Below are 15,689 nucleotides of genomic sequence, written 5' to 3'. Positions count from 1 at the left end.
GCATCACAAGTGAGTGGAACTTAGGTTGTGGGCAGAAGTTGAACTCAGAACCGCCACATTTTCTCCCTCTGTTTGATATCTGATCACTAGAAAGTTCTAGAGCTATATCCAGCCAAAGCAAGAAATGCTTTGAGAGAGCCAACAAGAGAGCAAAATTTCCTGTCCAGTTTTACCAACACAAGCTTAGATGGCTTGGATAAGTACCTGTAAGGTTAGATGTTTATATGAACCAGATCTCTGAATCTCTTGAAGTACGGCCGTCATCAGTGAAAAATCTAATTTTTCAAAGCTCTCTCTCGCTTCACATAGCTGGATTGGCTATATCAGTTCTAGCTGTGATCTTGTCAGATCTCATAAACAAAACCGAGTTATACCTGGTCAGTACTTGGCTTTGATATCTTCCCCACGGCTACTAGGGTGCTGGAAGTGCCATGTTTTTAACATACAACCGAGATCCTCTCCTATGGCATTTTACACAGCAACAGAAGTTTTAACCTCAGTGTCCTGGCCAAATTCCTTTTTGGATAATTGCATTCTGTCTGTCTAAAAGCCCCCTTCTGTCCATCTAACCTACATGCTTTAGTTTCTTGGCCACCCTTGTTGTATGTGCCTGCACTAAGCTGTCGAGCTGTGTTACGTGCAAACTTTGGCCCACTTTCTGGCACACCCACCTTTCCTGCCTCTCGAGTGCTTTGCAGGACGCCACCGTAGATTTACCTGCTCTGTCCTAGCACCATTAACTCCTGAACGTCTGACCAGCAGCATAGCCACTGGCTTCTGAAGGGAACATGGTTCATAAAGCTACTGCTTTACAGCCTCGCCCAGCTGAGGCGCCCCATCGGCAAGGAGCTGGCTCTTAGGGTGAGGATTCGATTCTTGTTGTTCTGAGGAGCAGTGTTGTTTGCAATTAATACCAGCATTCATGTTTAAGAAACTATCGACAGTGTATTCGTGCAGTTTGTGTTTATCATAAGAGTAAGGCAGTCTAATTGTGTCTCGAGTGGGATTTAAACGATAACATTATTTATAATCATTAATACTTTTATAGTGTTAAGTTTGCTAGTCTCTTATGATCTCTGGAGTCAGTTACTGGTAGCTGTTTTGAGCTTCAGCCTTCACAATGAAATCGTATTTACATAACCTTGAAAGAAGCGAGGTTGAAATCCCTACTAAACAGCAAGGGCTGGCAGTCTGTTAATAAGAAATCTTGAGTGTGGTTGGTCATTCAGATTATTCAGCTGGATTTGCAGTACATCGATTCAGATGTAAAGCATTTAGCATTGATTGTCAAAATACATTAAATGTAATTAAAACAGGAACACCTTCTGAGCCAGGCAGACCTGCTTCACTGTTTGTTTAATCCTTGGAGTCTTATGGTGATAAAAATTTGTGGAGTCATGAATAATAACAGTACGGAGCTGAGCTACTGTGTTGTCTGCACGAATTACAGCACCCTCACCTTTTAGTTCGCTAGATGGGCATTTGTTCTGTCCTGTTTTTCTGTCATTAGTGGTTTTATAAGATAGTTCTTGCCTACTACGTAGGACTTAGATGGAGCCCTGCCCATTTGTGTAGGAAGGATTCCCCCTCACACTGCACAGCCTGCATTAAGACTATCCTTATTGTAGCTCAAGGGCATGCAGACTGGCTCCGCCCAGGATGCATAAGCCAGCTGGATGGACATAGGTAGGGGGTATGTTGCACCCCATAAAGAGGTGTCAGAAGTTACTTCTGCTGCAGTACAACCAGGGTGGCACTGTGCCTCCTGGTGCACCCATGAACTACTCCTGCTGTGGCCCACTTGCTAAAGGTATGATCTAGCCCACATTACACTTCATTTATTCAGGGCAGCAGCTTTCATTCAATTGCTTTCTTTTACAAAATATTCACTTGTTTGCCATGTTTTCACAACCAGACATTAGCCACAGACCTTTCAGTGATATAGGGCCCAGTCATGGGAGAATGGCCCATGTAAAAGGCTGTGTTCATATGACATTTTAAGGGGATTGAATGTAGAATCCTAAGTATCAAAGTGACTGCAAACGTCAGGGCATGCATGCTGCTGGACCATGTCTGGTTGTTGCTGAATATGTAGGGAGCAGTAGACACTGAATCGGAGCCATGCGAGTCTATGCTATGCACAAACTTACTGGCCATCTTTCTGATACAGCTACCTATCCTGCCTCTCAAGTGCTTTGCAGGGACCCATCACAGAGGCCTCTTTTATACTGCATATGGCATGCAAGTTCCCCCAGCGTAGACTGTCTTTGTGTCAGGTCGCCTAGTGAAAAGTGCATTTCCATGGATTTTAGCCCACATTTGCTCATGTACAGTATCTGAGCTCAGGATTTTATCCATTATTTCTTAGGCTGTGAGGTCTTCATGGCAGGGAGTGTCTTTAACTGACTGTCTGTGCTGTGCCCATCAGAACAGCACCCCAGACCTAATAGTTTTCATGATTTACACTATAGCATCTTTTGATAAATTTGATAAGAGTGAAGTTTAAATAACCAACTTCTGCTAATTAAAATGAATGAGCCAAAACCCAGCAGATTTCCTGAGCATTAGAAATCATTGTAATTAACCACCAGCAGTGGCGTTAATATTTTTCATGATTTGATTTCATTTGAGTTGAGCCGTCTGGGTAGCTGATATCCAAATGAATTCTATCACCTAAAATTAGAGTTGTAGGCACTTCAGCAGTTTCTGTTCACAGGGGACCATGAAAACATCTGTGTGTTTGCTTCCCCAAGTTTTGCTTTGAATATCAGCTTCAACAAACTCAAAGTGAATATCGGCTGACACCGAAAAGTTATCTATATCTATCTGTACACCTGTGACACGAAAAGTATTAGGTCAATGTCATAACTAACTTCTACTTTGCTTGGGGTTGAAACAACCCAGTTTCCCTAACTTCTAGTTCAAATATTACAGTCTCTTAATTCTGCATAACACTGAGCTTGGGTCAACCAGAAAGATAGCCAGGTGTGTAACACGGCCTAAAGCTAGATAAGTGGTTTAGGTTTAATTTTAAAAGTTTCTGGTTTAAGCAGAAGATGATGATTTTGGTCAAGCTAATATTCTGCTAAGATTAATGTAAATTTACTCATAAGAGCACAGTGTGATGCATGGGGGTAAAGGGTAAAATTTTCAAAAACGTCTAATCCCATTTCAGAAGTGACTTGTGCACTTCAGATCCTAACTCCTATTGTCCTAGGGTCATAAATATCTTACGCATTTTAGAAAATTTTACCAATGTCATGAATCTCCCATATGTGTCAGATTCCCCACGTGCTGTGAAATGTAGGAGTAAATTGTCCCTCAATAACATGGATAATGCTTTAGAGCCAAAAACTGTTGGAATAATTTTGCACTTAATTTTCATAGATTTTAAGGTCTGACCAGACTATTTTGCTCATCAGGTCTGACGTGCTTCGTAACACTGACCAGGGAATTTCACCCGAAAGCTTACTAGTCAGGGCCGTGAAAAGTCAATCAGCAATGGCCAGATTTGCTAAGATATTTAAGATGCAGATAGGTGCCCAAGTGCCGTTGATTTCAGTATCAAACCTAACCTGCTTAGGCACTTTTAAAAACCCACTAAGCACCTTGTTGCAGCTTTAGGCTCTTAAACACCTTTGTAAATCTGACCCCATGTGCTCTGTTTGGGGATCAAACCCATGACTTGAATACTATTAGCACCAGACTGTAACAGCCAGTCCACAATTGTACAGGGAATAATTTAGGCATCAAGGGGAGAATGGATCTCCTAGCTGAAAAATTCACAAATAAACCACTTATTTTTACTATATACTTTTTCTAGCTATACATTCATTCTTAATGAAAGAAGCAAAGAAATGATAATATGGGGTATTAATTTCCTCTCTATGGCTGCTGAATTGCAATGTTCAGACTGTGTGTGCTTATTATACATACTTCTGATATCTGTCTAAACTTTACAGTGGTTCTCAACCAGGAGTCCAGGGCCCCCTTGGGGGCCACGAGCAGGTTTCAGGGGGCCGCCAAGCAGGGCCGTCATTAGGCCCTCTGGGGCCCAGGGTAGTAAGCTGAAGCCGAGGGCCCTGAGCCCTGCCACCCGGGGCTGAAGCCAAAGCCTGAGCAACTTAACTTCACGGGGCCCCCTGTGGCTTGCGACTGAGGCAACTGCCCTGCTTGCTATCCCTTAACACCAGCTCTGGCTTTTTTATGCAGAAAACAAGTTATTGTGGCACAGGTGGGCCGTGGAGTTTTTATAGCATGTTGGGGGGGGGAGGGGTTTTTTTGAGAAGACCCCTGGTCTAAACAGTTGCTATTTACAGTTATACATATAGCTGGAACAACTGCATAAAGGCATTCCCCGTTATGTGGTTCCTACAGTTTGACAGACTACCAGGTCATAAGCAAATAATTTGATAACCTCTGAGAAGGAAAAGCACATCTATACTCACACTCCACTGGACATATTTGTGGTTAACTACTAAGCTTTTTCTTAGGGATTGTGAATGTTCTTGCTTGGTAAGATACCTAAATGATAAAGTCTGCAATATTGATGATTGGCTGAATTTCAAGGAACATTTCCATTTCAAAACCACGATGACCCTGGCTATCTAGTGTTAAAATAGCATTAACACTATCTTGTACTGTTAAACTGCATCACTCTATATGCCTTGAGTGTTCCCCATTCAGCTGTAAGTAACAAAGTGCACCTGAGTCACAGAATGTTTGTTTCTTTGAGATTGAAATAAGTGAGATGACTGCAGGGACCATACGTTTATAGTAATAGAATATTTTTTTAAAGTACTAAAGTACAAGAGCTCTGGCCTAGAATGCCAGGTGTTGAGTGATGATACCTTACAGATGAAAGGGAGTAAAGACTGTCCATGGGTTCCTCATGGAAGAAATACCAGTATTAAAAACAGCTTTGTTATGTAAATGTTTAAATCATATTAACGTTGTTTAGCGGTTTGAAATGTAACTCTGATCTGTCTAGTTCCTCCCTGTAAAATATCAGAACATTCAACTGAATTGACCCTTAAATTTAAATATTTAAGTCCTTTTCTCCTGATCATCCACAGCCTTGTAAAGGTGTGATATTAGACCCAGTTACCTAGCTCAATCTAATTAACACCTTCTAAAATTTATGTCAAGGCAAGGCCTACTGCTCCCCTTTAGGCTTTAATTCAAGCATTTTAACACATGCCAAAGTAGAACTGTTTTGTCTTGACAAGTGCCTTAGAAAGTGTTCATTAGGTCTAGCTCAATAATGTGATCTATCATCACACCTTTAAAACCTACTCTAAACTAGACCTCAACCTCTTCTCCCCTGCCTCTTCTGAGGCCTGGCCTAGACTAGAAAATAAGGTCAGTTTAACTACGTGTCTGTGAAAAATCCACAGTGCAGTATAGTTAAGCCAACATAAATCCTTATGTAGACAGTGCTAGACTGATGAAAGAATTCTTCCGTCAACCTAGCTACCGCCTCTCGGGGAGGTGGATTACCTACGTTGGTGGGAGAGCCCCTCCTGACGGTGTAGGTAATGTCTACACCACAGTGCTGCAGCTGTGCCACTATGATGTTTCAAGTGTAAATAAGCCTTAAGTCAATGAAAGAATTCTTCCGTTGACCTAGTTACCTCCTCTTAGGGAGGTGAATTACCTACACCAATGGCAGAATCCTTCCTGTCGACATAAGTAGTGTCTACATTGAAGCACTACAGCTATGTCACTGTAGTGTTTTAAGTATGTGTGGGGCGGGAGGGAGTACCAAGTAAAAAAGGGATACATTTTCCTGAACCTGTGAAAGAGAGGTGCAAGGGGGGAGCAGAGTGATGACAGCATGTTTCTCTCCCTCCTGTGAGCCAGTGCAAACTCATCCATATCTACTCCAGGCAGTCAAGGCTCGACGGGTATTCAGGCAACATAGTCAGGGAGCACCTGTACTTAGTGGAAAGTTTATGTCCGAATCAGGCAAATGGCCATATGGATAGGCACATGAAAATTAATGCTTATCAGCATTAACTTTTGCTCTGTACTTGCTCTACCCACTCTTGGCAAATGGGATATTGCACAGCAGAGCTGCTTCTAATAGAGCTGGAATGCCTGGGGGGAAGGGAGGCCGGATAGTACCTTGGCACTGGTTCACTGAGTGGAGGAACTGAAAGATGTGCTATGGATCATCAGGCTCCATGGGATATGCAGGCCATTCACTCTGCCTCTGCTGCAGGACTTCAGACCTCTCCCATAAGGGAATATTGTGGCTGAATCTCAGGGTATGTCTACACTGCAATGTCAGCCCATGGTTAGTAGAACTCGAATTAGAAGACCCTGGGTTTGTTAGCCTAGAGTTTGAGTGTCTACACTCATTTGTAACCCCAGGTGAGGAATTGTTGAACCCCGAGTCCCAACCTGAGGCTTCCAGCATCTATACTGTGTTATCTAGCCCCAAGTCCATTCACCCATATCCCAGACTTTCTATTACTTTCCCCAAAAGAGGCCCTACCTCTTTGTTTGTGGTGCAGTATGGAAAAACTTAACTGTCCAGAGGACAAAGGAAGTTGGTCTGTAGACTTGTGGGATACTTTTGGTGGACTCCCAGAGCACGAGTCCAGTGAGGTTGTGTCTACATTGCAAACCAACAGAGTTTGAACCCTGGATCCTGGCTTGACTCTGCCTTGGACCCTCCACCCCCATGGGGTTCTGGAACCCTGGATCCAAGTGCTTAGTTAACACAATTTGTGTGTAGATGGAAGGGGGGGATTAGGCTTGAGCCTGAGTTGGAACCTTTGGTTTATAGTGCTATGTAGACATACTCTGAGATTAAATCTGTGGATTATCTGGAGGAGATTTTCCCCTCCAGTGGGTTTCTTTGTGCAAGGAAATAATTAATGGAGTAGTGTTTATGCAATGTTTAGTGACAGTCATTCAATCGCTCTATCACAGGGAGTATACTGTGAATCCCAACACATGCAACGGGTTAGGAAGAGTCAAGTTAGCCATCTGTACAGCAAGCACAATTTGATAAATAAACAAGGAGTGGAATTGGCATTAATTGTAGAGGTAGACACTTCTCCAGTGAGGAGCCTTCTAGGCAGAAAACAATTGAAAAGAAATAGGGAAATTATTTCAAGAGATACAATGGCAGTCGAAAGCATGAATAAATATGGGCAGTGCCCAGGTTATGATAGTTACCCCAAATAGCTGCTGGTGTATGCTTTAGGGCCTGATTTACCATTAGAATTTTATGCAATCAATGAATTACATCAGTGTAAAATTGGAATAAAACAGTGGTGAATCCGAAACATAAATTTTGTATATTAATTTTAAATATATATATATAGTGTACTTGATACAATATCTCTGGGCATATATAATATGTAACTTTAAAAGCTTTTTAAAATACCCCCGTCCGCGAGTTCCCAAAATATTAAGTACAATAAAAGAAAAATAACTCCCTTCAGGCAAAAGCCAGAGAAAAGGTGTGGGCTGTAATGGTCAACAAACTCAGATTCCATTGGGCCATTCCATTGCAAAATAGGATCCTCCGCTGAGAATGCTCTGACTTGAGCCTCTGGACATTCAGTCCAGGGACTGTTAGTTCAAGAACCCTGGCTGATTTCAACTGACACTGTGGATTGCAGGGAAAGAGAGGGTCATATACCAGTTTATAGATCCAATTCAGCATCTTGAACTCAACTCAGAAGTTGTCAGGGAACTGGTTTAAATGTTCCCTGAAATAAACACTAGCAAGCAGATGGGAAGCCACATTCTGGACTGGCTGTAGCCTCTGAGCAATCATCAGTGTTCCTCCTATGGAGAAAGCATTGCAGAAATCCAATCTGGAAGTCACAAAGGCATGAAGAACTGTGCCAAGCTCCAGATCCAAAATCAGAGTTGCCATATGAGACCTATGGAAGAAGGTACTTGTGGCCATTCATAGCATTTTGGATCAGCCAGAGAGCTGAAAGCATTCCCAAACAGTGAACCTATTAGATGAAGGTTTAACAAATCCCCTCGTTTCAGATGCCAGAAACCATCCCTGCCATGCCCATAAGATCCCTCTGTTAACCAACTAGCATCATCTGTTTTATCTGGATTAAGGTTCAGCCAGGTCACTTTCATCTAAGTCCCAGCTTTGTCTGGGCACAGGGAAAACAAAGAATTACACCATATGTTCTGATAACATAGTTATGATTGGTTTTCTCCTGGTGTACTCCAGATTCTGTAGTTATCTTGGTTACTATCTACTTCATTACTTTGGGTTCACATATATTTTCTTCTTTGCTGATATATCTGCAGGGTGGGCACTGGGGGCTTGTCTAGATGGCGAGTTAGTGCACAGCAAGCTGGGGTTTAAATCGACAGTGCACAAGCGTGCTGCACGTTAATTGGTCATGTGGACCCTGCTACCATGCACTAAAAGTTCTCTAGTGAACTTTTATCTATTTCTGTTTCAGATCACAGCAGTTCAAAGTGCACCATAGGGAAACTGTAGTGCGTGGTAGAGGGGTCCACAGGTCCACATGGCCAGTTAGTGCATGGAAAACTACTGTGAGGTAGATTTAAACCGCAGCATAGCACACACTAACTCTCCGTGTTGACAAGCCTATTATTTGAACTAGTATGACTTGTTTTCCTTCCAGAGACATCTTTGCTTTCTGCCTGTATTAGGTTAAACATCGGGTTGAGGATTTGTTCAGTTTCTTAAGGCCCAGCCATGTGTGATACAGCCCCATGTCCGATATTGGCTCCTTGCTTATAATACCTATCTAGTATGAAAACTGTTTGAATTGAAAGGCAAGCAAAGCGAATTTCAGGTAGGGCTCATCCCCCTTCTCTGCCAAGTCATGCCTGCCAGGGAAACTTTTATACCTGGCTCATAAAAATACTTTGAAAGAGAAGACTTTTTGAACTTTTGTATAATATAAAAAAATATGCCCTGGAGGATACTCCAGACTCCCTGCCTTATGGAAAAGTCCTATAGAGTTGAATACAGAATGATGGGCCTTCTGTAAGTTTCTGTAGGTCCTTGCCTCCAGTCCAGACCCTTTATGCCACATAAAAGGGGCCCAAAACCCTATATATGCAAGGAAGAGAAGGGAGAATTCTTCCAGTGCAGGTGCTGTGGAAGACAGTCACAGGGCAGCCTCTGGAGAACCCCTTCACAAGCCCTAGAATTGGCTGTGTATTGGGGGCACTAGGGGCATGTTGAGGGCCAGGCAACAGTATACAGTGCTGCAGATATTTTGGACAGCACTGTATCCTACACGGGAGCCATAACTTAGGCTAAGCCTCCCCTGGCGCAGCCGCCACCAACCCACTGCCGGACACCTGGGCCGTGGTGGCCATGCCTCTTCCCCTCCCTGCTCCACCCTGTTGCCAAAGCCTTTCACCACTGCCTACCCCCTGCCGGAGTCTTTCACTGCAGCGGGGAAAAGTCTCTGGCCAGGGTAAGGCAGAGAGACACTACACAGCTAAGAATAATAGTGTAGATGTGGGAGGCACTGCTTGGGTGTGTAGAGGACTGTGTCAGGTATGTATCTTAGGGGTCAGGATAGGGCACTCTACTCCCCTGATCCATGCTTCACCGTCTACACTGCTATTTATAACTGTGCTAACTGGGTGTGCATTGTCAACACACCACCAGATGTGTAGACCTACCCTAAGAGGCGTAGGGTACAATCTCACCCATGTAACCTAGCCGAGAGTTATATCCACAGACATTTATATAGCAGAAGAATATAGAATTCTGTAGGATGGCTTTACAAAAATCTATGAAAGGAAACCACTCTCTATTAAATTCTGTAGGTTTTTAGAGTAATGTCTCTAGACAGCTTTTAGTTTCAGCCTGTAAGTTCATGGAGACTTATCTATAAAGCAGTGGTTCTCAACCACAGGTCTGGGGCCCCTTGGAGGGCCATGAGCAGGTTTCAGAGGGTCCACCACGCAGGGCCGGCATTAGACTTGCTGGGGTCCAGAGCAGAAAGCGAAAGCCCCAACGCATGGGGCTGAAGCCCGGGGTTCCGAGCCCCGCCACTATGGGCTAAAGCTGAAGCCTGAGCAACTTAGCTTCATGGGATTCCCAGAGGTGTGGGGGCCCAAGCAGTTGCCCTGCTTGCTACCTCCTAATGCTGGTCCTGGCTTTTGTATGCAGAAAAACAGTTGTGGCACAAGTGGGCCGTGGAGTTTTTCTAGCGTGTTGGGGGCCCTCAGAAAGAAAAAGGTTGAGAACCCCTGCTTTAAAGAATACAAAAGCTTTATTTTCCCCTTCTCATGTGCAAACCAGTCACTTCATACATTGTGCTATATAAACTTTTAGGCACTGGCCCACTTTGGGGGAAATCCTGGATTCCTGCTGCTACACACCTTATCTCTCTCACATGCTCAAAGACAAGTCCAGTGCTTGCAAGGTCAGCCAGCTCTGCTGACCAGTGCAAAGGGTGGAGGTCCATGAACTTTCTCCTAAATCAGTTTGGGTTGGCCATGCCAGCCCAGAGCAGTTCTTGTGCTCAGGGGACCACCCATACTCCTTGTCCATCTGCACAGGAGCCAGTCACTGGACAGAATATTTTTAGGAACAAAGAATTTCATTAAGCATATTCAGTGTATGCTTATTTGGCAGATCTTTTCCTTGGTTTAGTTAATGAGACACCATTATTGTTTACATGGGAAAACAGCTAAATACAGTGTATTTCCAAGACCCTTTCTCCTCCCCTCTGTGTCCATGAGCAACTCTAGTGCATGGAGTTTTATCACTGAACATAATTCCCTCTCAGAATCAAATTATTGGCAAGTCTGACTTTGGTTCTCAATCTTAACACGCTGCAGGCATCTGAGACCAGGAGCTTTTGTGTTCCAGGTTTTCTTGAGAATGTTGCTTTGGAGTGGCATGAAAGCATATGGCACTCAGTGGGAGGATATGCCCCCCATTTACCTCTGTTCTATTTACACTTAAATTAGCTCTGAGCTTTATCTTGAGCACATCAACTCCTACTTCATTATAGCACCATTGCAGCCAAATGCAAATTGAATTGGACCCAATTATTTTCTTTTTTTGAATGCCTGTTATTTGATAGACCAAACTGTCAGCTGATGTAAATAGACATAGCTCCATTGAGTTTCATGGAGTTATGGCAGGTTACACCAGTTGACGATTAGGCCCACACATTTTTTGTTCGTTTTTCTAATCTACTAGGTCCAAGGATAACTGGTTGCACATTATCTACAGATATATTTTTTTAAACGAATCTAAAGATATACTGCTTGCCTTACCCAAATAAGGTGAGGTAGTTTTGACTCTTTAGTGCTCAAATGATTTCTCCCAAGGCCTTCCATAAACACTTGCACCTTAAACATATGCCATGAAATCTATTCAGGCAGCTGCCCAGGAGTTAATTAAACCCTGCCCATGCCACTGAAGTCAGATCACATTACTGTAAAGAATAAATTACTTATATTTTCTATTAATCAGATTTTTTCTCTTAATTTCCTTTTGTTCCTTAAATTAAATGTCTTTCATCTGCTCAAAAGTACAATTTACCTGAGCTGAAGGAGGTCTGTAAATGAAATGCTAAATATTTCATTTGTTTCAAATTATCCTTCTGACATTTTCTTTGCTGCATAAAATTATGAGATGAATAAATGTGGATACTTAAAATATGGGTTTTTTTTAGAAATAATACAAGCCTATAAGTATCGCTTAAGAACCTATTTGCTGGTTCTGGAAATGACCACTTGGCTATCTAATTCAAAATTTTTGCAAAACCATACATGTTACAAATTGTCCTGCTTAATAAATTGTATGAAAAGAAGAAAGCAAATTAATTACAAAAGCCATTTAAATGCTTTCATGTAAATATGTCTCATGGTTAAGTTTGAAATCTGTATATTAAAAATTATAATGTACTTAAAATCTGCTTCAAACATATATAAAACTGAGATACTACTTATTTGATTTACATAATGGATTTCTGCAACCAGGAATTGAGGCAGAATATGGGGGGAGGGATAGCTCAGTGGTTTGAGCATTGGCTTGCTAAACCCAGGATTGTGAGTTCAATCCTTGAGGGGGCCACTTGAGGTTCTGGGGCAAAAATCAGTACTTGGTCCTGCTAGTGAAGGTAGGGGGCTGGACTCAATGACCTTTCAAGGTCCCTTCCAGTTCTAGGAGATAGGATATCTCCATAAATTTATTTATTTATTTAAATATTACTTGCATTAGTTAGGGGATCAGTTCTGCATTCCTTGTGCACTTAAGCTCACAGTGATTTTACTGAGAGTTTCAGATGCATAGGGAATGCAGGATCTGGCCCTATGATTTCTAGTAGCAAATGGATTGCAATTGAATTATAACTTTGGGTCTCCATCCTGCCCCCCTTCAAATGAATGGTCAAAATCTTAATGAACCTGAAGTGCACAATAACTGTGTGTGTGTGTGTGTGTGTGTGTGTAATTAAAAAAAATCTAGACTAGAGGATCACAGTGGTCTTTTCTGCCTTTTATAATTTATGGACTTCTCCCCCTGCTTCCCTCTTGTCAGAATTGGGAATGAGTAATGAAACCTAGCCATTTAAATCAGCCATTTAAATTAGAGTATTGGATAAGAATTACTTCTTAATATTGGGCATACTACAGAAATTGGAGGGCTGGTATAAATAAGATGTTATGATAATCCTATTAAATGCTTTAGCTTCTATCCTAAGAAAGTAAAGATTGGTTACAGTGTCAGGAAATAGCTTTGTAAATGATAACAGGGAAAACCAAGTGTGTCCTGTGAAAATTGGTTTCTGAATAGAAATAAGGATTTTGTCCACTGGGACAAAATGTAATTGTGTGCTATCTGAACAGTTCCTGGTTCCAGCGATCTGATACCTTACTGTTATAATTAAAAAGAATTAGCTTTTTTGTTGTTGGGGGAAGGGGGGCTTTAAATTTAGCCTTCAGTTAAAAGAACAGTTTTCTTGTTTTCTTTTTCCCATCTTGCTTGCTGGGAAGTCCAATATAATTGGCCCTGAAGGGAGCTTTCAGTTATATCCTAAAATAGACTCAGCTTACTCGCTAGTATGCTCCGCTTTACAAACCACCGTTGCTTGGGAGGATGTTAAAGAAAAATTGTCTGTAAATAAATTGATTTAGTTTCCCTTCCATGAGCCCAAATCAGAACATTTCTATGCAGCAGGACAGTATACCTCAGAGAATGGTAATAAGCTATGGAGTTTATTACCCTTACAATAGGTCAGTAGTGCAAGTCTAGCCCTAATAGATGATGATGAAAACTTACTATCTGATAGACATTTAGTGGTTTACAGCTCTAGGAAACTGTGGTATCAGTACAGTTGCTGGTGGATAAGTTTCAGAGTAGCAGCCGTCTTTTTCCGCAAAAAGAACAGGAGTACTTGTGGCACCTTAGAGACTAACAAATTTATTTGAGCATAAGCTTGGGATAAGTGTGTCTATCACAAAGCACACACCATGCTTGCTATTAATTAGCACACTTTTTAGGGAAAAAGAAACACCCCAGAGAGCCCAAACACTGAACTATCCCCCTCTCACCCATAAAGGTTAACCTTCAAATCTAAGGTTGAGTCTCATCAGTGGGGGGGGGGGGGGTGGAATGTGAAGCACTTTGCATTGCTAGCCCCTCCTGCACTACTAGGTATGTGGTGAAAGAGAGGTCAGCTATGCCCAGCGCTGCCAATCAAAAGCTTTCACAAATACAAATTTCTCATTAATATAACAAGGAGAGTTAATTTCTATAGATGAGCTGGGTAAGTGAGATAACTTTGGGACTAAAATGCTAGTCCCAGACTTCTGAAAAAACTGAGCCTGTGAAGTGAGAGAAGCAGCAGGGCAGTTCATATTGTTGCAGTTAAATGTCCAAATTCACAATTGGCATAAGGAGTCAATGTTGGTTCAGACACACTGCTTCTGTGTGTTTGTAATCAAGCGTGTAGTTATAAAGGGAACAATTATGGTGGGTGGATGCCCTGAGAGCTCCGATATGTGTGGCTAATATTCTTCCCTTGTTTAGTGATGTTTTGTGTATTTGATTAATCATGCGAACATGTTGTTTATGTACAAAAGTCAAGAAATTTGGAGTTGAGTGCCATGGCAACCTTTACTATCCCCCCCTGTGTACACATGCTTTATGATAGGATTGCTTGTATCATAGAATCATAGAATATCAGGGTTGGAAGGGACCTCAGGAGGTCATCTGGTCCAACCCCTTGTAATATGTGAGAGAGGGGAACTAGGAGTTGCAGTATGGTGCCAGAGAGCCTTGTTCCGTGGACTCTAACTACTAACAAGAGATAGGTCAGAGCTGAAAACCTTGCATTTGGACTTGAGCTTCCTGAGAATTCAGGTTTGGCTCAGGCACGTCTCTACTACTAATCAGGCTCAAACGTATTTGAATGTTAAAATCAAACATAATCAGACAGGTTAGACTATCTAAACAACTAGACGGACATGGCTGCCTTTGGCCTCCATCATGCAGACACCTAAGCACATCCTTAGCTTTAAGCATATGAGTTGTTCCATTTAAATCAATGGACTTAAAGCTTGGGCATGTTTTCAGGATGGGGACCTTTAATTGCACCTTCCTGTGACTACCACACTGTCTGTGCTAATACATCTGCATTATATGTATTTGAGTTTGATCTACTGTGTAGAAGCTATATTGGCTTTGAAACATAGAGTACAGTAACTCCTCACTTAACGTTGTAGTTATGTTCCTGAAAAATGCGACTTTAAGCAAAATGATGTTAAGTGAATCCAATTTCCCAATAAGAATTCATGTAAATGAGGGGGTTAGGTTCCAGGGAAATGTTTTTAACCAGACAAAAGACTATATTTTATATATATATATACACACACACAGAGGGCCGGCTCCAGGCAACAGCTTACCAAGCAGGTGCTTGGGGCAGCCACTTCGGAGAGGGGCGGCACGTCCAGCTGTTCGGCGGACGGTCGCTCACTCTTGCTTGGGGCGGCCAAAACCCTGGAGCCGGCCCTGCACACACACGCGCACATAAGTTTTAAACAAACAATTTAATACTGGTACACAGTGATGATGATTGTGAAGCTTGGTTGAGGTGGAGGAGTCAGAGGGTGGGATATTTCCCTTACTGCTAAATGATGAACTAGCAATTGGCTGAGCCCTCAAGGGTTAACTCTCTCACTCTGGAAGACAGCAGGAATGGAGGGAGATATGTGCATTTCTCTTAAGTACACTGCCTTGTTAATTAGATCAGCTTGCTGAGACCAGAGCTGCTGCAAGCTCCCTCCGTCCTGAGCCCTGCTCTATGGAAGATGGGGTAAGCGGGGTGCAGGAGCAGGGGGGAGGGGGACACCCTGACATTAGCCCCCCTCTTCCCCGCACAGCAAGCAGGAGTCTCGGGGAGCAGCTCCAAGACAGAGGGCAGGAGCAGCACATGGCAGTGGGGGGAGGGACACAGCTGAACTGCATGCAGCTGCTCCACAGGGAATTTAGGGGAGTGGGGAGCTGATAGGGGGGCTGTCGGTCCACCCTGGTTCCAAACCCCAACCAGCTAGCTGCAAGGGGCTGCTCTTCCTGCAAGCAGTAGACAAAGCAGGCAGCTGCCAAACGCCGTTAGAAGGGAGCATTACACAACTTTAAATGAACATGTTCCCTAATTGATCAGCAACGTAACAGAGAAACAACGTTAACTGGG

General features: G+C 42.7%; 1 protein-coding gene across 1 annotated transcript in view; it reads left to right on the top strand.

The window, feature by feature from the left end:
* The window catches only part of UNC13C (unc-13 homolog C), a 402,367-nt gene that overhangs the window by 26,497 nt on the left and 360,181 nt on the right, over positions 1-15,689 (top strand). The window lies entirely within an intron of this gene.

The sequence above is a fragment of the Emys orbicularis genome, chromosome 10 (assembly GCF_028017835.1).
Source record: "Emys orbicularis isolate rEmyOrb1 chromosome 10, rEmyOrb1.hap1, whole genome shotgun sequence".
Classification (NCBI taxonomy): domain Eukaryota; kingdom Metazoa; phylum Chordata; order Testudines; family Emydidae; genus Emys; species Emys orbicularis.
Note: the sequence above shows the minus strand (reverse complement) of the source record. Positions and strands in the feature narration are given on the sequence as shown.